General features: G+C 35.0%; 1 long non-coding RNA gene across 2 annotated transcripts; it reads right to left on the bottom strand.

Moving 5' to 3' along the window:
• Window positions 1–9,902: 9,902 nt before the first annotated feature.
• Window positions 9,903–15,522, bottom strand: LOC132599717 (uncharacterized). 2 transcript variants are annotated; one of them, XR_009566964.1, is made up of 3 exons: window positions 15,298–15,522; window positions 15,029–15,087; window positions 9,903–10,149 (listed from the first exon to the last, which is right to left on the bottom strand). It is a non-coding gene; the product is annotated as an uncharacterized LOC132599717 (long non-coding RNA). The 2 variants fall into 2 exon arrangements; XR_009566963.1 differs by lacking the exon at window positions 9,903–10,149 and adding an exon at window positions 13,871–14,156.
• Window positions 15,523–22,846: the final 7,324 nt, after the last annotated feature.

Here is a 22,846-nt window from a genome sequence, read left to right as displayed (position 1 = left end):
CTCCAGATTTGGAGTCAGTCCATCCAGTATTTCATGTCTCGATGCTTCGGAAGTGTGTTGGAGATCCTACGAGGATCGTCCCAGTGAATGATATTCAAGTGACAGAAAAGTTAACTTATGACGAAATGCCCATTGCCATATTATATAGGCAAGTACGGAGGCTTAGGAACAAAGAAGTGGCCTCAATTAAAGTTCTGTGGAGAAATAACAATCGAGAGGAAATGACATGGGAAGCGGAAGAGAATATGCGATCCAAATACCCACATTTATTTCGGCCCTTGGAAGAAGTCCAAGATGAGACGTCAAAATCATAAGGTATGCATGTTTTCCCTTTTATACATTCAGGTCGTGTGTGGCCAAATTTCTAGTGCTGTTGTATTATTGTCCTGTGAGGCATTGTTATTGTGGGTTGTTGTGACAGGGTGGTAGTGCCACATTACAGAGTAAACTCTGGCGAAATTTTTATAGAATTCCCCAAGCCTTTAACATTCGAGGACGAATGTTCCTAAGGGGGGTAGAATGTTACACCTCGGAAAATTTCCCGTTGGTACGCAAGTGAACGAACTAATGATGTGTGCGAGCATTGTTAGTGTATAATGTTTCATGATCAAGGTGCGTAAATGGACGAGAATGATTAGGATGAAAAGTCGAGAAATGAGAAAAATTGAAAGTTGGCAAAACTGCCCAGTGGTCGTATAGTGCAAAATACGGACCGTAAAGTGCAATACGGTCCGTAAACTTGAAGTCGTAAACTGGCATGCCCAACTTCAACTTTCTGCCAGCCGAGGAAATGGCTAAACACGACCTGGTGGACGGACCGTAAAGTGATTTACGGCCCGTAAACCATGGTCGTAAATCACCATGCATGCATGCCAAAGTTTCTGGTCCTGCTTAAGCTTAAAGACGACCACGAGGGACGGTCCGTAAACTGAAATACGGACCGTAAACCTCCATGGACGACCACTGTTCACCCAGCACAGATTTTCCAATTCATTAAATATGAGGATCAAGACTTATTTTATTTCGTTACAACATTACACCACTTCTCTCTAGAACTTCTCTCTACATTTATTATATGGGTTTTCAAGGATTATAAGCCATCAATTACATTAAGACAAGTGAATCAAGGATAAGGAAATCATCAAGGATCATCCAAGTCAAGAAATCCAAATGGAGAAAAACTAGGGTTTTGCTCAAAGAAGAGTATTATCAACCAAAGCTTGTTCCTACGACTTCTAAGGTAAGATTCATGATGTTTACAAGATGTTTAAAGTATTGGAGAATTAAAATACATGGATTGTAGAAAATGTGGTCAACTAGGTCATGAATGATGAATAGTGACTTTTTGAGAAATAGTTTGAATTGAGTTATGAATGTTGTTGGGTTGTGATATGAATGTGTTATAAATGGTATTAAGATCATGAACTAAACACTTTAGATGAATGGACGAAGATGGGTGTTATGACCATGAATGTGGGTGAATTAGAGGCAAATTGAGGAATCTAGATAATGTGGATAATGTGAATGACTAATGGCCATTGTTATGATATTAATGAAGGTATAAACGCTAGCATTGGAAGGAAACGTGCAAGTGTAGAATAGTTCGACGGAAAGGTATGTAAGGCTAAACCTTCTTTCATAAGGCATAGTTCTTGGCCAAATTCCTAAATTCCTCTATATGAGTATGTTGTCTTCACATGGTTGACATTCCGAGCTCATAAGCTCACGACCCTTGATATGTACTATGATTATACTACGTTCCTCATATGACGAGTAAGTCTATAATGTAAATGTAACGATAATGATGAGGATAGTAATGATGATGAGAGTAAAATGAGACTAGAGATGCTTACGAGCTATGATATATGTATATGTGTGCCTATGAAGGGCTATGATAAGACCCCGAGCTTATGATGCCGGGTAAGACTATATGTATATAACTATGTATAAAGTATGTATATGATTACGTAATGCGCGCGCACTTCTGCAGAAGGTACGGATAACCCTGATGCCTTGGTAGGGCCAGGTATGTATGATCTTGAGCCTTGGTTGGCTAAGTATGTATGAAACACCGATCCTATGAGGTCGGGTATGCTATGTAAATGCTATGTATGTATATAAGTGTATGGCTATGTATATAATATGAATATGAATGTGATAAGACTATGTATAAGAATACGAATAAGGACATGTATACGAATATGAGCACAAGTATGGTACGAGTATTATTATGGGATACGAACGACGACGTATGCAAGTAAGCGACATGATGATGATGATATTACTGTCTCCCCTCCTATACTATTTTCATATGATATCTATTATGCTTCTATGTTGATGTTGATCATGCTTCACATACTCAGTACATTCTTCGTACTGACGTCCTTTTGTTTGTGGACGCTGCGTCATGCCCGCTGGTGCACAGGGAGACAGACTTGATCCATAGTTGCTTATTCAGAGATTGCATAGCAGAGCTCCATTTCTTTCGGAGCCGTAGCTTTTGGGTACTTATTCTTTTGTGTATATAATTATGAGCATAGCGGGGTCCTGTCCCGCTCGTACGATATGTCATACTCTTAGAGGCTCGTAGTCATGTGTATGTGGGTAGAGATGTTCGGCCATGTCGGCCCATGTTTTGTATATCTTTTGTTGGCCTCGTCGGCCTTGTACTTATGATGTGGCATAGATGCCTATGATATGTTAAATGATGATGGTCATCTAATGGGATCAATATGATTAACGATAAGAAAAGCACGAATGGATTTATGGTTCACCTAGATGTTATGCTATGTACGATAAGGGGGTGCTCGGGTGGGGTAGCACCGGGTGCTCGTCGCGGCCCCCTAGCCGGGTCGTGACACCTGTCACGAACTCTGCACTCAGAAGATAATGTAGCAAGATAGTATCAGTACAAACACTATGTACTGGCAGGTATCATAGGACGACAATAGTTAGATAACATATATAAAGAAAGAAACTGAAGAATAGGCATGCTCACAATCAAGTACAACCACAACACAGTCCAAGAACAAATACCACAAGTGATAGGAATATCAAGACATAATCCATGAAATATGTGAATGAAGTAATGAATGCATACGTAATGCAATGACATGCAATGGCCAAATGTAAGTCTTTGTACACATATGCTGCGGACGGAATACCTCCACGTCTCGATAGTCATGACCCATGGGGGACTCGCGAAGTCTATGTACCAGTCACTCCATACACAGCCCAGAGATGACTCCACAACACCAACCACTCCGCACACAGCCCAGAGATGACTACTGTATCAAGTATGTCCAAAGAATCTCGGATGTTCCCTTTTCACTTATCATCATCAACACCAATCACTGATAATATCAATGTATCATGGAAATGAGGATGAATGCAATGCATAATAACAGTACCAAGTGAAATCATGTCAGTCCCAATCATGCCACGCATGGACACATATCACAATATCAATATCAAATCAATTTCTTTCCTCTATCCATGATTATGTTAAGATAAGTGAGAAACAACCGTACCACAATCACAATATGGCAACTAAGTAACAAGTCCAACATCACACATATGGCAACAAGCCAATACACAACAAACAGGCAACAAGCCCACAAATCACTCAACAGTACCAATCCTAAGTAATCCGTCCCAACTTCATACCCGAAGGCATAACACGCTTTCTCCAACAATAACTAACTCTACATATTCTTCCCTAATCGGAGTCTAACCAAAAGGTAAGCCGTAACCTATCTCGTTACCAAGCTGGAGCCACGAACAATCAAATCTGAGCCTTGCCCTTCCGAAGATCCTCCAAATACTCAAAGTCTAGCCATTATTGAATTCTAAGTTAGAAAAGAGACACAACTTTAACCATATTGCTATACATTCGTTTGAATCAAAATCAACTAAATAAAATAAGAAAATGGGGCCCACAAGGGTAAAACGGGTATTTCAAAGGTGGAATAGGTAACCCAACATTCTAGAAGTTCAATTCTATCCTCAAATTGATAAATTAGCTCAAGTATTGATCAATTTTATCAATCAAGGCAAAAATCCCAATTTGGTATAAACCCTAACTTTCAACGTTTCAATTTCTCAACTAGAATGGAAGATTCAAGCCTATTGGTTACTAATTCATGAAATTCCATGCTTAGATTAGTCAAATCCATCAATTAGTCTCATATTGGAAGACTAAAATTCAAATAACAAGATATAGGTCAAAACTCATCTTCTTCTTTTGGTTCTATAGATTTCTACCATTAATTCAAGCTTAGGAATGATAAATAAAGGAAAGGAAGGTTAGGGCCACGTACCCCAAGAAGAATCCACCTAAAACCTCTTCAAATCGCCTTAAAGACACTTGTGAAAAATAATTTTAGGAATGGGAAATGAAAGGTTTAACTTAGCCTTATATGCAATCTATTTCTGCGTTTTCCGCCGCAACGGTAAGGGGTCCGCTACAGCGCATCCACTCCAGTAGAGCTCCGCCCGCTAGAGCGGATTCCCAAGAATCCAACTAGCTCGCGCCAGCAAACCAAGTCTCGCTGAGGTGGGTCTGCTGTGGGGCACAATACCTCACCCCAACGAGACATCAGGCATTTCACTAACTTCATCTCAAAACCCGACAATCACCCAAGACCTCCCAGATGCAAACTAGACATGTAAACATACATAAAGACACGCTACGGACTCACTCGTGGTCTCGGAATTCCCAACGGAGGTTTATTTGACCAGGTCAACACCCAATGGCTAAAAGCCAACTTTCCAACCAATAACCCAAAACGCTCCCGAGTGCCTCGGGAATCGTGCCACCCATCCCCTCAAGTCAAAATCGTACTAATAGCGTTCGGGGAAAGGTCAACAGGGGTAAATGGGTCAAAAGCACTATAGCGACCAAACGGGTAGTTACAATGGTACAAGAACTTCAACCTCTCGAAGGGCTATATTCATGAGCAAGCCGTCAACAAAGTCCCTTTTAAACGCAATTTCAAGGACATATACAATCAAATTGTAGCCATTGGATGGAGTTCTATCTTTGAAAAGTCGGGGCCTTTAAATATTGACCTTGTCATGGAATTGTATGCCAACATGTAGGTCGTGAATCAGAAGTGTACATTCCCTCAGTTTTCATTCAGGGAATTGATTTCCATAGACGGCATCTACTTTGTGGGCGGCACTTGGGGTTCCGAATTGCCCGATTGAGCCTTTGAATAAATTCATCCGGAGGCCCGATGAGCCTCTACCCTTTTGTTCTAATTGCCTTAATTTGATCCTTTTTACTCCTTGAGCAATTTAGAAGAATAGTCAATGTTTATCAGTCCCCGGCAATGGCGCACAAAAACTTGCTGCTCCCAAATGTACACGCAAGTATACATGGTCGTACAAGTCATAAAGTGATTAAGAATCGAGTGTCGAACCAAAGAGACTTATGCAACTGACTATCTAATTCAAGTTCAACTTGTAACAATTCAAGAAAGTAACCAAACTTCTGACTCTGAGTTTATTGTAACTAAATTATCGATTAAAAGAAAGTAAAGAAACAACAATTTAGAGTTAGCAAAAAAATAGGTTTTATCATACGAGAAAGAGTTTCAGGTTTATGGCCTTTAACAATTCAGTTGAGTCTTCTAATCGTTCTACCTATTTATTTTCAGGATCACTAGTTGATGAGTTAATATTAACTCTATAAGTATCTTCCAAGTTTCTCACAAGCCTATTCACGCTATCTAACGCCCATATCCCTATGGTCATCAGAAAATAGCGAGAGCGCATTTAAATCTCCAAATTCAACTAAGCGAGGCTAGAGGGTATATTCCTATCTTCAATAGTGAAATTGATCACCTTTAAAAAGGTCACGAACAAGCTCTACTTATTCTTGTTACACACGAAATTCCCTTTTCCAAGTTCAATTAACGCGCCACAGATAGAGTTCAACTATTGGCCAAATAATTAAATAATTAAGCACAGGAATATATAAGCAACCAATGTCGGAAATTAAATAGAGAAAAATAATTATCAAACTATAACTTTCATGTCTTTGCCGCAACCCTAGAATAAGAGTGGTTAGCCACTCATGTTCATACAAAACAAATGAATAGTGTCATGAAACATGAGTTCAATCAAAAGAAACTAAGAGAAGAGATGAACCAATAGTAAGAATCTCCAAAAGCCAAGAATATGTGTTTCCATCGTCCAAAATATGTCCCAGCCGTCATTCACATGTTAAAAACTTATATTTATAGTCTAGGGTTAAGTCTGGAATAATTAAAATGAAATTCTATGAAAAAGAGGAAAACCCAGACGTGACGTGCATCACCAGCGCGTTGCATATACATCACACAAGGAAAATCTTCGGTTTGAATACATGTGCCACCTACACGTAACCTGGCCATCGCTCAAGAACAAAAAAGATTTTGACAGAGCTCCAGCGCACGACACCCATGCGACGTACGTCCATCGCGCATGGACCTGCAGTGATCTGTGCAAGTCTGCTCACGATTCTCTTGTCGCTTCGTTTTTGTGGACAATGCTTCCAAACTTCACCAATATTGCTCAGAATTCATTCATTCTTGCTTGGTGCACCTAAACAACAAAAACATCGATATTTGTGCCAAATATCAATAAAATACTCAAATAGTATAATGATACGTCAACATGTTTTTTTCTCAAAGACATCAACATGCATTATATGTGAAAAAAAGGTGTCATATATACGACGAGAAATATGGTGTTGGGGTTTTTTGGTGATTTAAGCAAAAATGGTTGCAAAATATCATCGACTGGATTTTTGTGAATCCAAAAATAGGTGAAGAAGAGGTGTCATATATATGACAAGAAAAGGGGTGTTGGTTTTCTCAGTGATTTTAGCAAAAACGGGTAGCAAAATATCACCGACTGGATTTTTGTGAATCCAAAAATAGGTGTGTTTTTGTAACGTAAATTGGGATGAGAAGAAAGAGACATATTTGGAAGATATATTACATACGGGATTAAGAGTGTCTATACTTGTCCAAAACAAGAAGGAGAAGAAGGAAAGTGAAAGAGGCGACAAAGTGGGTTTGTGTTTTCTTTTTTTCTCGAAAATGGAGAAAAGGGGATGCTCGAGATGGTGTTGTAATTTGGTTTGGCTAATGACCAAATTACCCTTTTCTATATTTATCTATCTAAAATAAATATTTAATTTTTTGATATAAAATCTATATATTTAGAAACTACATTTAAAAGGCATATAAGAAAATTTCGATCAAAGAAAAACCTGGTTGACTCTCGAAATTCCAGTTGAGTCATATAAATTGAGACGAAGGGAGTATTTAATTTTTTGGAGTAGTAAAATAAAAATTACATTGTCATCTAGGAAAGCTATCATCTACTCTAAAGTGATAGTGAAAACATTAGTGCCCATAAACATGAAAATCAGAGTTAAAGAACATTAGACGTTACAATAATCTATAGTTCGAATCAAAGTTGTGCACCCTTAAATAAGACCAAGCTCATGAGAAATTTAGAATAACGGATAAATAAAAGAATGAATATGGTATAATTAGAATAAGAGTATTTGTAGTTCTTTCTTGAGCGGATAACAACATTTGGTCAATCATTCCAATTATAGTAATAACCTCAAATGCCCCTATTTTCAACAACAAATGCAATTTACATTAATAACATACTCCATAAAAAGAAATTAACTACATAATAGAAATTTAAGTATGACGAAAATACCTTCAGAACATAGATGATGAATATGGCACATATATAATTCCTTCTCCATCACCATATTTCAGCAATTTGATTCTTGAGTGTTCTTCATCTTGTGCTTATGATGTCCTCCTCCCCTGTAAAACACATTCATTTGGGATTTGGGATGAACCATGTTGATGTAATTTTCAAGTATCATATATTTATTCATTAAGTAATTAGGGGTTATGAATGTCAAAGGTTTGGGAGTTAAAATATTATTAATTAAGATTGAAAGTTACGATGATGAAGAGGTGTGAGTTATAGAGATGAATTATTAAAATAAAAATAATTGAAAAAATGAGAGAAAAGCCCAAAAAAAAAAATTAACTCACACCTCTTCATCATCGTAACTTTCAATCTTAATTAATAATATTTTAACTCCCAAACATTTTACATTCATAAACCCTAATTACTTAATGTATAAATATATGATACCTGAAAATTACATCAACATGGTATTTTCATCCCAACTCCCAAATGAAGGTGTTGTACAAGGGAGGAGGACATAATAAGCACAAGATGAAGAACACTCAAGAATCAAGTTGATGAAATATGGTGATGGAGAAGGAACGATATATGTGCCATATTCATCATATATGTTCTGAAGGTATTTTCTCATCATATATGTTCTGAAGGTATTTTCGTCATACTTAAATTTCTGTTATGTTAAATTTCTACTATGTAGTTAATTTTCTTTTTATGGAGTATGTTATTAATGTAAATTACATTTATTGTTGAAAATAGGGGCATTTGAGGGTACGACTATAATTGGAATGATTGACCAAATGCTGTTATCTGCTCAAGAAAGAACTGCAGATACTCTTAAAATTAATCTAATTATACCAAACTCATTCTTTTATTTATCCATTATTCTAAATTTTTCATGAACTTGGTCTTATTTATGGTTGCACAACTTCGATTCGAACTATAGATTATTGTAACGTCTAATGTTCTTTAACTCTTATTTTCATGTTTATGGGCACTAATGTTTTCACTATCACTTCAGAGTAGATGATAGCTTTCCTAGATGACAATGTAATTTTTATTTTACTACTACAAAAAATTAAATACTCCCTTCGTCTCAATTTATATGACTCAGTTGGAATTTCGAGAGTCAATCAAGTTTTTCTTTTACCGAAATTTTCTTATATGCCTTTTAAATGTAGTTTCTAAATATATAAATTTTATATCAAAAAATTAAATATTATTATATATATAAATATAGAAAAGGGTAATTTGGTCATTAGCCAAACCAAATTACAACACTAGCTCGAGCATCCCCTTTTCTCTATTTTCAAGAAAAGCCCAAAAAAAAAAAATAGAATTCATGGCTAAAGAGAGGTGTCGCATCACCTATTTTGTGTCTAGTTTAATATAATACTAGTATTCGTAACCACACGATGCACAGTCAACATATAAATTATTAATCGTAGTAAATTTTTATATATCAAGATATCAAATACATAAACTTATCACTGTTGAACCTTCAAGCTCAACGATTCAATTGCTTGCAAGTCTTTAATTGATATTTTTAATGGTTTCTTATCAAAGTTGTATGCTAGTACAGATGATTTGTCACGAAGAGTGCCTTATTCATTATCATATACTTTCTCCGTTTCAATTAGCTTTGTCTTATTTTTTTAATCCGTTTAAAAAAAATGTTTTTTTTTTTTTTGCAACTCTTCAATTCCAACTTTCCACATGGGATGTTTAAGACTACAAGATTAAAGAATATTTTGGTGCATTCTACATATATTTAGTTTAAGATCACAAAACTCAAAAATCTTCTTTACTTTTCTGAACTCCATGCCAAATCAAAATAAGGAAAATTAATCTAAATGGAGGGAGTAGCTATCAAGAAAAGAAATTGGCATCTGCATGTTAAATTCAGATTTTAACTAATAGCTACTATGTCCTTTGGCATAAGTAGTTTGTAAATATAATTTTATCGTTCATAAAACTTTTGGTTTACAATAGAGAGCATATTTATATAGTAAGAAGATCATCTCCAAATATAGTAAGCCTTAATTTTCGTACTGAACTTAAGCCTTATTCGCATACTTATTTGTCACGACCCAATTTAGGATCGCGCGGGAACCTACCTTTCCCTCCTCAATCAATAACATAAAAATCAGTAAGACAATTTGAATACTCCAATAACTAATTTCGATTAACAGCGGAAATCAATATATAATAAACTTCAATATTGAAAATATTTACAACCGTTAAATAAGTAATACTCTTTTCAAGTTCCCATGACTTGGTCTAGACTAGTACAAGAGCGACCAAGACATGAATTACAATAACACTATAAGACTCAACCTCCGTCCCGGAATGAAATGGGAGGAGGCCTTCAGATTAGGCACCGCACGCCACCGAACATGCTGCAATCAATCACCTGAAACACTACACCAAAAAAGGTGTAGCAAGAGCAGTATCAGTACAATCCACGCTTACTGAGTAGGCATCATAGGCCGACAATAGTTAGTGACACATATCAGTAAAAGAATTCACGAATAAACATGATAATAACTAAATCAAATCGTAATCCATGCACCGCTCATTATAACATCAAGATCCTTAAATCCTTATCTCCTTTCTAACAATCACAAGACAATTCCACAACCTTCCTTACCAAATCATTTGTCATTATACCTACGCTTTAGATCTAAACTCATCTTTAAGAATCCTTTATTATACATCCCCCTAGAGGTCCACGCATCCTACGAACGATCCACAAGACAACCAACCAGTAAAATCAAATCTAATCAAGACAAGTATACACCATTATTTAAATAGCATTAAATACCAATTCCATTCCAAGTCTCAATGTATCAATCCGAATCCAACATCACAAGTACAACACCAAAGCATCTCAGAATCAAGCCATAATGCAATGTAAGGCAGTAGCGTATGAATGCAATGCAATGCAATACGGTAGTGTACGAATGAAATGCGATGCCATGCAAATGTGGTGTATGCATGTACTCCGGACGAAAATATCGACGTCTCGGCAGCACAACCTAGTGTGACTCGCGAAGTCTAAGTGCCACCCGTTCTGGATCTTTGCCGAACAGGCAGACGGGACCCTGGCTAATTTCTCACAGGGGGAGTCTCACCAGCACCACTCTGGGAGACCCGCGGAGTCCATGCACTAACAACGATTCCGGAATATCATCGGAATTAGCCATGCAGCAACGATGCCGGAATAGATCATCGGACATCGGCCATCTCAAAATCACTCAAGTAAAAGAGTTTGTCAAGTATCAGTTTCACACCATCAACGATTCCGGAATTGAAACTCGGACATCGTCCTTCTCACAATCACTCAAGTAAAAGAGTTTATCAAATATCAGTTTCATACAATCAACGATTTCGGAATTGATCTTCGGACAACGGTCTTTTCACAATCACTCAAGAAAAATAGTTTATCGAAATATCAATTTACTCAATCAACGATGCCGGATCATCACCGGGTATCGGCCATGCATCATGAATGTGTGAGAATGCATGCAATGTGTATATCAATCATCAACAATCAAGTTCAATATCACAAGTACCAACAATGGGGTACGCCAACAATGTATCATATCACAATACCCACAGTGGTATGCCAATAATATATCAATATCACAAGTACCAATAGTGGGTATGCCAACAACATATCCAAGTACAAATACCAACAATTGGGTATGCCAACAATATACCGAATCACAAATACCAACAGTAGGTATGCCAACAATATCGTAATCAAGACGATAACAGAATCCAATATTTATCAGCAACTCATGGCATCAAGCCGACACAATAGAACAATTAAGCACAACACAACGAGGTGGCTAATTCCCAACATGCAACAGGTTAATCAAATCGATATACATTATTACCACTTCCCTAAGTCAGCCTATTAGCTTAGAATAGGTAATCTCACCCTACACTCACAATCATTCGTCACAACTCAATCTAGAACTCAGTCACAATCGTTGGTGCATTTTATCATTCCATTTACCAACTAGATTCATTATTGATAGCATAACACAATTAATCACATATTACGAGAATTCTCATCATTAGGCACAGAAATAGGTATCACTCGCTACTCCCAAGTCACATAAAATTCCACCAATTTTCAAGAAGACCACATCATACATCCTAAATAATCTACAGGCCATAAGCCCGAACACACAATCACACATCAATACCATCTTAGGATTCCATCCCAAATCTCCAATTCCTACACATGCATTCTCCGTTCCTTCTAATACACGAATATGGGAAACTAACCGGAGTCTACCAAAAAGGGAAGTCATAACCTACTTGGCAGCCGAACAGGTGCCACGAACCCACATCTTGTTTCGTCTTTCGAAGCGTCTCCAAATAATCAAGCTCTATCACATATGAATTCTATGTAAGAAACCATGAACATTGATACCCATATTGGCTACTTTCTATTCGGGTCAAATTCCAACCCTTAATTAGGAAAAACGGGCCCTAAGAGCAAAACGGAAATTTTATAACCAAAATACCAAATTCAATACCAAAAGGTCAAAACCCATTACTTTAATCATAGCAATGCTCAATCAACTCTAGAATCGAAGATTAATGATTAACAAGCCAAGATATGACATTATCTAGCATGAACAACAACAATTTCATCTTTAAACATCATCTAAGAATCAATTTCGTTTTTAACCCTTCTTTACATGAAACCCATAAAAACACTTCTTTTGATCTTAAGCCTTTTTATGGAAAATAGGAATCTAGCTAGTTTGTTCCCAACATATTCAAGCATATTCAACATTAGTCTTACTATTTAGGAAGATTCTAGTAACCAAAAATGATTTAGAACTTAACTCAAGAACCCATTTGAAGACCCAATAGATTCTATGGATTCTAGATTATGCTAGAAGATTAAGAGAAGTTAATGAAACCATAATAAGGTAGGAATGTTACCTTAGGGAATAAATCACTTGAAAACCCTCCAATTCGCCTCCGCAAAGCTCTCAAGTCAGAATAGAAATAATGACTAGGGTTTTGGGGTTTTAAACTTATAAAACTGCTCGTCGACCGCTCCAGCAATCGAGACACTGCCCCAGAGATACCGCCCCAGCGGTCTATCAGACAACCCCAGCGGTCTAGCCACAAATGCTCCTCACCGCTCCAGCGGCACCATCACTGCCTTAGCGGTGCCGCTATAGCGATACTTGTGCCGCTGCAGCGAACACCAGCAGATCAGACACCAGAATTTTTTCCCCAAGTTTCACCATTTGATCCGATTTTCTGACTAGTTCCCGAGGCCATCTGCTCACATACCGTACACATAGACACACATAACAACACGCTACAAACGCGCCCGTGGCCTCGGAATTCCCAACGGAGCTCTTGTTGACAGAGTCAACTTTGGGTCAACTCTTTTTCACTTCAAGCCTGTATTTCCCAAAAGTTACCCGAATCCTGGTCTAGACATCTTGAGAAGCGTGTCAACGGTTCCCTCGGGTCAAAAATGCGCTAATCGCTGCTCAGAAAAGGGCAAAAACACCAAAAAGTCTATAACGACCAAATGGGTCGTTACATTATCCCAATTTCTAGTTGCTCAATCTAATGTATTACACCATATACTACCATAGTAATAGTAATATAGGACACATGTATCATATGTTGTTTTCAACTCACACAATTGTGGAATCACATACACCTAACTATTATTGCATCAAATAATGTATGAAGCTTATAAAAAAAACCTATAAATCATCAGAGCAACTTCATACCACTTCAATCAACTAGCACATGTCCTGTAGATAATAATCTATTGTACTTACTACTAATTAATATCTTTACTACTATTTGTTTACATAATTTTATTTTAAAACTAATTTAAAGTATAAATATTTTCACTTATCTCGATCTCCCTCTTTATAAAATTTATATGTAAAGATTAGATCTTAAATATTCCTTTGTAAGGTAGGAATTCTATTATCAAACTTTAACTAAGTTTTAAAATTCCAACTTAAATATGAGTAAACAAAGTATTTTGTGTCTTCCTTTTCCATTAAGAAGAGTTTTTATTGCAATTATTTGGTTGCTGACTTTTAATTAGGATAGTCGTTCAACAACAATGCCAGTAGACATTACCAAAAAACAAAAACTATGCCAGTAGCCCAGTAGCAATAACAATTTCACAATCACTTTTTTTTTATGCCCCCAAACACTCAAAGGGGTCAATCTAGTTATACTCAAAATATTTCACAACCAATACATATGTATCTGATCTTCATGAAGTAATATCCAGCTACTTTTTGAGAAGAAAACAAGTTCGGAATATGTTGTATCTTTCTTATGTCAGTTGACAATCAGTCCAATCTGCTTGATTCGCTCGAATGCAACCAACGACAGCTTGAGCAAAAATCTTTTTCCTATCACAATATATTATATTACAGTCCCAACAATATACATTATACATAAACATGTTAAAAATTGTCTTCTACATTTACGGTAGTGCTAAGTATTGTCAAATGCTTTTAAGGATTCAAAAAACTGCATCATAGTTCGACAAAAAAGAAAAAGAAACAACTAAAATACTAAATTTGTATGATAAAGCTAGGCTTCTTTTTGCTTTTTTGTTAATATTATAGGAGAAAATATTTAAGCAGTACAACATGCATTGAACTAAAAGATTTACAAAGAAGAGAACTCACAATATGAATTCTTCGCAGATATTAATGAAAAGTTCATAACAGGGAAGTAACCTATGCAACAAAATAGCGCTAATAATGCAGTTAGCCATAAAACGATACATCACAATTCACATGATATAGTCACATAAAATCATTCATTCAAAACTATCTAAATATCCAGCAAAATTTCACATTCAGCCCACAGTATTGTTTCTCGTGGCAATTGTTGCACTATGAAACACAACGAAAACAAAAAAAATAAATCAAAAGATATGAAGACTCTTTTAACCAAAATACGGATATAATGAGAGATCCTTCTATTAAAAGGGACAGAGGGAGAAACAAATAACTGTATGGAGTTCTTATTTGAAAAATCTTGATAGGATTTGAAGATCCCATTTATCTGTATCCTACATTACGGATTTTGGCTATCTGGATAAGTTTACAAAAAAGTTGAATATCAATTAAAGGACATACGTTTTTACAATCTTTAATACAGACATATGTTGAATAGCAATTATGTAAAAGATCGGGAAGAAAACACTTTACTATGTCAGGACATAGTAAATAAGAAAATATATTTTCTATTGAACCAAAAACTATTGTGTTACCTTTTTCTCGATCTAATTTCCTTTGTGTAATCCAGTCAAAATTCCTCTAAAAAATGGATCTAATGGATAAACAAAAGATCAAAACAATATGAGCATCAGTTGAATAAAATAATATGCAAAATAGTAATAAAAGTTAGCAATTAAAGAGCGACAGATCCACTAATTAAATTTTATTTTCACGGGCAGTATCTTGCATCTGCATACCGCAAAACTTATTACAAAGACTACAATAATTTTGAAAACTTATGAGCTAGTACAAAAATTATCACCTGCTTCATTCTTGCAAATGCATAACTTTATTTGTTCCTGCATCATCAAAGAACTAATTACAATAAACGTATGATGCAAAACCAAATCGAAAACCAAATGCCAAACCTGCTGGACTTCATTGATATGCCAATTTATTTAAATTAATAATAATGGTGCAAAGAAATAAAATGAACTTTTGGCTTTTTATGAAGTGGACACAACGTTTTAGGAGAAATGCAGAGACATATGCCAATAACCACAATTTAGATTATGGTTATAATGCGATAAGGGAGTTGCCCCAAAATTAATGGGAGGAGCCGTGTTTTCTTCCCGTTTTAATTTTGTAATTTTTACTTGACATAGCTTACTATGTTACATATTTATGGAACATAACTATACTTTTTAATAATTAAGTTTAGTAGCTATAATATTATATTTTTACAACTTATAGCTATCCACTTTTCTACCAATTAACTTACCACTCCCCACACCCCTATTTTTTAGCTGCACACTTTCTCTCTCCCCCTTTTCCTAAATATACACGTTTCTAACTCCCCATCTCCCCTAATTTCGTGCTTTTCAAATCAGTTTCTGATTTCTTTCACTTTCTTTTTTTACTCTGTATTAACTGCTCATTAATTTCAACCTTTTACCCCCAAAATTCAACTCTATTTCCTAAAATATGTAAGATTCTCTGTTATTTTTGCGTTTTAAACGACGAATATATATTTGAATTCATCTGTTGAAATATCGAATTCAAGTTGAGTTCATAATTGAGGTAAAAACGTTTTCACTGCAACTTGTTTTTTTTTTCTGAAATTTTGAAAAATATATGAAAAATATATGAAAAATATATCTGAAATATAGTCAACAGAAACCAAAATAAGTAATATTGAACATATTAATCAAAATATAATTAAAAAATATAGCCAAAATATAGTCATAATTGAGTTCATAATTGAGGTAGCAACGTTTTCACTGCAACTTTTTTTTTTCTGAAATTTTTCTAAATATAGTCAAAATATATGAAAAATATATCTTAAATATAGTCAACAGAAACCAAAATAAGTAATATTGAACATAATAATCAAAATATAATTAAAAATATAGCCAAAATATATATGAAAAAAACTAAAAAGTTCAGAAAAATATAAAAAATAAAAAAGTTGCAATTACATGGTGAAACGTGTAATTCAGTTGATGAACAAATCAAGCTTTGCATGATTTATGGAACATAAAAAAAAAATTAGTTATATTTTGAAAAAGAATATGAAGAAAGTTTTTTAATTCAAATTTTATGTGAATGATTAGATGTTGAATGAGATATGTGATTAGATATGGAAGAGAATAAGATTTGCGTGATTTATGGAACATTAAAAACAGATTTCTGTTTAGTTTGAAAAAGATTTTTTTCCTTAAATAGAGGCATTATTTGCTCAACAGTTCCGTGTATTTAGTCTATATTGGCTATATTTATGCAACGCGTCCACGACCTAAATATAAGAAAAACCAGCTACGAATTATAAATAATGAACTTATAGTTATAGCTTGTTAGAAGCAGCTAAAAGGTAGCTATTTGTGAAAATTTTACTTTAATTTTTGTTTTGGAATAGGAAGTTACCAAAATTTCAGGAACACAACACTGCCCATCGTCTAACTCAAAATTCAAAAAATAACTACAATTACACAAAATTCTGAATTGGTATTTTTTTATTTTATTTTTGTATTTAAAAATTAGAATTTTATGGTGATGACACTTGTTATCCTATTATATGTAGATAGAAGATTTCTTTTTTCAGTTTAAATAGTTAATAGTTAATATAAAAAATATAATAACTTCCCAAAAGAAGTCATAAACGTGGCTAGGGGTGTCAATGGTACGGTTCGAGTGTGTATTTTATAAATTTTATACCATATCAATTCTTCGGTTATTTTATTTTGTATAACCAAAACAAGACTTTTCGAAACCGTCCCATCATCTCGGTTTTTCTTTGGTATCGGTACGATTCGATTAATTTTTTAGTATTTTATAAAAAAAAAAGTGTCATATAAAACGCACAAGTAGAAGTTGTACGCGATATTGTGCATACTTGTATAAGACTTTAGCAAAAACTTTCTAGACATGTATTGTTTAAAAGGTGAAGAATCAAGAAAACATGAATCACAACAATAATATAGATTCATCCCACTAATACTAAATAAAGATAAAAAATTTAGATCACACGAGCGAGACAAAAGAATTGAGTCTAATAAAATTCGGTATCCAATAAAAGAATTTAAATTATACGAGAGGAAATATATCTAATACCTTGTAGCTTGCTGCTCAACATCGTTGGAAGACCTTGTAAGTTAGTGGTTACTACTCGAGGTGCTAGAACTAATTTAGTTTCGATAGGGGTAACATAACAGGTTTCGAAGTTGGGACTTTAGTGCTAATTATTTATTGCCAACTTGTAGTCATTTCCATCACCACAAGCACAAGGTGTAACGACCCATTTAGTTGTTATTGCGTTTTTACCGTTTTTGCCCCTGTTGACTCGTCCACGAGCCTTGTTAGTACTATTTGACCCAGGGGAACCGGTGGCACAGTTCCCTAGGCATTGTTTTGGGTTTTGGAATGACTTTTAGAAAATTTGACTTGAAGTTGACTTTTGGGTAAACGTGCCCCGTAATTGAATTCCGACAGTTCCATTAGGTCCAGAGGGTGATTTGTGACTTAGTGGTGTCATTGGTTGGTTCTCGAAGGGTTCGGGCGTGATTTGAGTCATTTGTTGAGAAACTAGTTAAGTTAGAATTGGAGTTGACCACGATCAACATTGGGTCAAGATGATCCCGTGTCGATGTTTTGAAATTTCCAATAAGTTTGCATGACGATTTTGGACATGTCCACAAAGTTTGGTTAGATTCCAATGAGTTTGGATAAGTTTGGCTTGTATGGTGATTATTTTCGGTTTCGAAGTCGATTTGAGCATAAATGGCTCCATATTAAGCAAACGGCCTTTGATTTATGTTTCGACTGAACCATTATATCCGTAACATAATTTTGGAACCATAGCAACTGAAATCATCAAGTTTCGACATTGTATGAGAGGATTATGGTCATTTTACTAAGAATTGGGTTGCCAGATTTTTCATATTAATTACGAAATTGCTACTGGATTCGTATTTAAAAATCTGCACTATTCTAAATATTGAAACTTCCATATCTCATTCATTATAAGGTCAAATGGAGTGATTCAAAAGCCTAACTTGAGTGGAATTTCACAAGGAATCCATTGGAGGCATCAAAAGCGAGTTTGGAGATCGTTTGGCACCAGAAACGAGGCATAACAACTGGGCGTTCTGGCTATTAATGTTGTTGGAGTTTCTCTCATATTGAAAGTTTGGGTTTGGGAGAATTCAAGGATGTTCTTCAGGTTTCTTCCATAGGGTAAGGTCTAAACCATAATCTAATTATTTCCCTTTGATTCATTCCCTTGGTTTAAGCTTTAATCCATGATTTCTAAAGTAGGAAATTGGAGTTTTTCATGAAATAAGGTTTAATGAATCTTTCTTGAGAAGTTCATAAAATTGGTTAGACTCCTGAAGTTGCTTTAAATAATGAAATTGATTGGATTTATGCTAGATCATGATATATCTAAGGTTGTTTATCATATACCTTACATTATTCGTGTTGAATTCTTGAATTCAAGAGTTAGGTTTTATACCCAAAATTGGGGGTTTTGCTTGGATTTCGAAATTGGATGAATCCTTGAGTTAATTTAGCAATTATTTGATGGGTTTTGATCATCTAGTGTTTAATTGGATAATTTATCCCCCAATTTCCCATTTTTCCCTTGTGGGCCTCGTTTCTGCAAATTCTAGCATTGGTTTTTGACCCAATTTGAATGATAGCAATATAGGTATCGATCTTCATGATTTCTACTCTAGATTTTGAATATGAATAGACTTTCTTGATCTCGAGGCGCAAGGGAAAGGAAAGGCTAAGGTGTGATTGTTGGTGATATTGTTGTTTGGCCTTCCAGGTAGGTTATGGTTTACCCCTGTGGTGAGACTTCGACTAGCGAAGCGTATATTTAGATGATATTGTCGGAGATCTCATGTAAACCTTCGGGTATGAAGTTGGGTTGGATGTTGCCTTAGGGGTTGGTATAGCTTGTGACTTGTTTGATCGGGCTAGTGGTCTGTAGACTCCATAGGACCCTGTTTGGTACGTTATATATAAATTGGTGGATTTCTTGTGAATTGGGAGTAAATTGGAAGGATGAAATTACTTGATATTGATATTGGTACTTTGTGTACGCCTCGTTATTGGTATAGCCATTTTGGGATAATTGACTCTTAGTGTTATGAAAATTGGAGATTCATTATGATTACTGTGTGGATCACTTATTGACGATATGGGTGCGCTGTGTGTGGCACAACTTGAACTTGATAGTATTTATTGTTGTACTTGCATCGTTCCATATTCATTTCATATTTGATGCGCTATGTGTGGCACAACTTGAACTTGATATTATTCATTGTTGTACTTGCATCGTTCCATATTCATTTCTTATCATTTTATTATGCTGTGTGACTGGCACTATTGATGGAAACGAGAAGGAACAATGATGATTATGGAACATGGCAAGTCACATCTGAGCTTTGTGCGGAGAGACTGATATGGAACACCGATATTGTGATATTTGTGGAAAATTATGTCCTCTGAGCTGTGTACGGAGTGGCGGAGCTTGGACTTTGCGAGTCCCCCATGAGTTGTGCTACCGAGGCGTGGAGGTATTCCGCTGTCGGAGTACAAGAGTACAGGCATTGCATTGCATTACATTGCATTCATATCTCATATTGCATTGCTTGATTATCCTTCGTGGTTGCTTATGATTTGGATACTGTGTTGGTCATATTCTTGGACTGTATTTGATGTGGGCTATGTGTTGATTTGTCTTGATGGGACTGTGTTTTCGGTATACTTGGATATTTGTTTCACTTGGGGCTAGTTGTCACATCAAGGCTGGATTATGTGAGTCGATTTCTTGGAAGCATGACTTGTACTCTATGGTTTTCTTGTTTCCTCTTACCTTATTGTCTTTATATATGTAAACTAGTCTTAGTCGGCCTATGATACCTACCAGTACTGTTGTTTGTACTGACCTACACTTGTTGCATTCTTTTATGAATGCAGAATTCCAGGTTGGATCTACTTCTGTTTCTCGTGGCTGATAGTCGCTCCGAGATTCGCTTAGAGTCTACAGGGTGAGCACGAGACGTCCGCCGCTTTGAAGATTCTATTTTATTTATGTCTTATTTTCTATTCCGAGACATATTCAGTGTTGAATTATTATTGATATTCCAGACTTGTAGATTCTAATTAGATGCTCTTATATGGATTAGACCAGACTCTGGAGTGTATTTTCTTATTTCCGCACTTGTTCTATATTATTATCGTCAGACTTACGTGATTTATTATCTTCCGCTTATTTAGTTGTTTATTTACGTTTTTAATATTGTTGGGTTGAGGGTTCGCTTACCGAGATGAGAAATGTAGGTGCCCGACTTATCTAAATTGGGTCATGACACAAGGCGAAAAATTTAATGTTTTATGAATTTTAAACTTAATACATAAAATATATTTTACACATAAATGTATCTGGTACGGTTTGGTATTTTTTTGGTTTATTTTTATAAAATAAAAAACCTATCCAATTTTTCGGTACGGTTAAAAATTTATATAAAAACCGTCGGTTTTATTAAAAAATTCTAATGATCGGTTTGGTACGATACGATCGGTTAAGTTGGTTTTTACAAAATCATTGAGACCCCTAAACGTGGCCTAGATTATGGCTGCACGGCTTAACTTCTTTTTTTTTTTTTTCATAAAAACTGTACGGCTTAACTTAAATTTCAGTTCTTCATTTTTCGAATCAGTGTAGCCTACGTTTTCCCGGAAATAAGGAGGCAAAAACTTGTTTTTTTATTGGATTTTAAATATTGTAACTGTTGCCGTTTTTTCTTTTTTAATTTTGTTGAAGTAGTTTGCTCCTTGATTTTATTTTATTTTTACAGTTGCAGTTCATTTTTTTTTTTGTATTTCTAAATTTCGATTTTTCTGGTGTCATCACATCATGTTTTTGCCTTTCCTATTCTATATAGATATTACTATTATATATAAGGGATTACAAAAGGGCTTTTGTAGTCCTCACAAAACTTTTCCAAAAAATGTCAAACTTTTCAATTAATTACTTCTAGGTCCTGATCTTATTTTTTAAAGTCAAGTTTATTTTTTGTTCTTATGATTTGCTTTTTAAAAGCTATCGAACATTCTGTGCCTTATTTACCTGTTTTCTATCCGGTATCCGGCACCCGCATTAGAGCTCACCTAATCCAGATTCACGTTGCATAGGGCCCAATCGGGGGAAGTGCTCCCTACCAAAGATTTTTTCATACTCAGGCTCGAACCCGAGACTCCTGATTAAGAGAGGAACAGCTCCATCCGCTGCACTTTATATTCCTTGTTGCTTTTTTCTATTAATCTTATCTATTAACCTAAAAAATAGTCATTTCTTCGCTAGATATTCTTGCTTCTTATTGCTCTTTGTTTTCTTATTTTTCATTTGTTGCTTATTATAGATTTTTACATGTAAGCATTTCTTTTACTTTATATTTGTATTATGAAATTTGAGAATTTTTTAAAAAATCTTTTACTCATATGTAGGCATTTCTTTTACTTTATATTTATACTTTAATGAGCTCATATGTGTTTTCCAAGATTAGTACAAAAATGATTTTCAGATAGTTTTAAAAATTATTAAATGATGCCATATAATGTTGAAAATGAAGATAATATTATCAGTCAAGATCGGGTTATCTTTAAAATATCTTGTTTGGTTAACTAAATTTAATCTTTTAAACACAAAATGAGTTTGAAGTAGGGCGGAATTAGAGTGTCAGCTACAAATTTGATTGGATTCGGTAGCACTTTGGTTCAAATTATATATTTGTCTTAAAAGGTCATTAAATATATATAAATTATTAATTTAGAATTAAATAACTTAAAAAATTAGGATTCGAAACTCATATATTTCAAATTATTGTCCCGGATTTAATTTGAAGTAAATAATTTCATCAAAATGAAAGTTAAGATATTAAAGGAATGAAATGAAAATTTTGCTTTTATATATTGAAAATGTATTCATTTGAAGTTTAATTATTACCAACGTAAATTATATTTCTTTAACTAAATATTATTTTTTATATCTGGAGTTAGACTCGGGTTTATCACGGACCTCGCGAGATCAGTAGATATATAGACATAAATTTATGCGGATAAATTGGGTGAGTTGAAGAGTGTAGATGCTTTACCGAGTGGCGCGTGCACAATATTAATCTTTTTTACCATGTAGGAAACGACAACTGCTGCTGACGAGGTTCTTGTGAACAACACATACGGACATCAATGTTATTACCAAAACTCTTCCAGCAACCAACTTTATAACTCTTTCCTTTACACTGCACAGTGAAAACAAGCAAGAAGACAGAATTATTTACAGTTTGCTCTTACGCATACCACAA

The sequence above is a fragment of the Lycium barbarum genome, chromosome 6 (genome assembly GCF_019175385.1).
Source record: "Lycium barbarum isolate Lr01 chromosome 6, ASM1917538v2, whole genome shotgun sequence".
NCBI lineage: Eukaryota > Viridiplantae > Streptophyta > Magnoliopsida > Solanales > Solanaceae > Lycium > Lycium barbarum.
The sequence above is the reverse complement of the archived record's forward strand: the minus strand, read 5'-3'. Positions and strand labels throughout refer to the sequence as shown.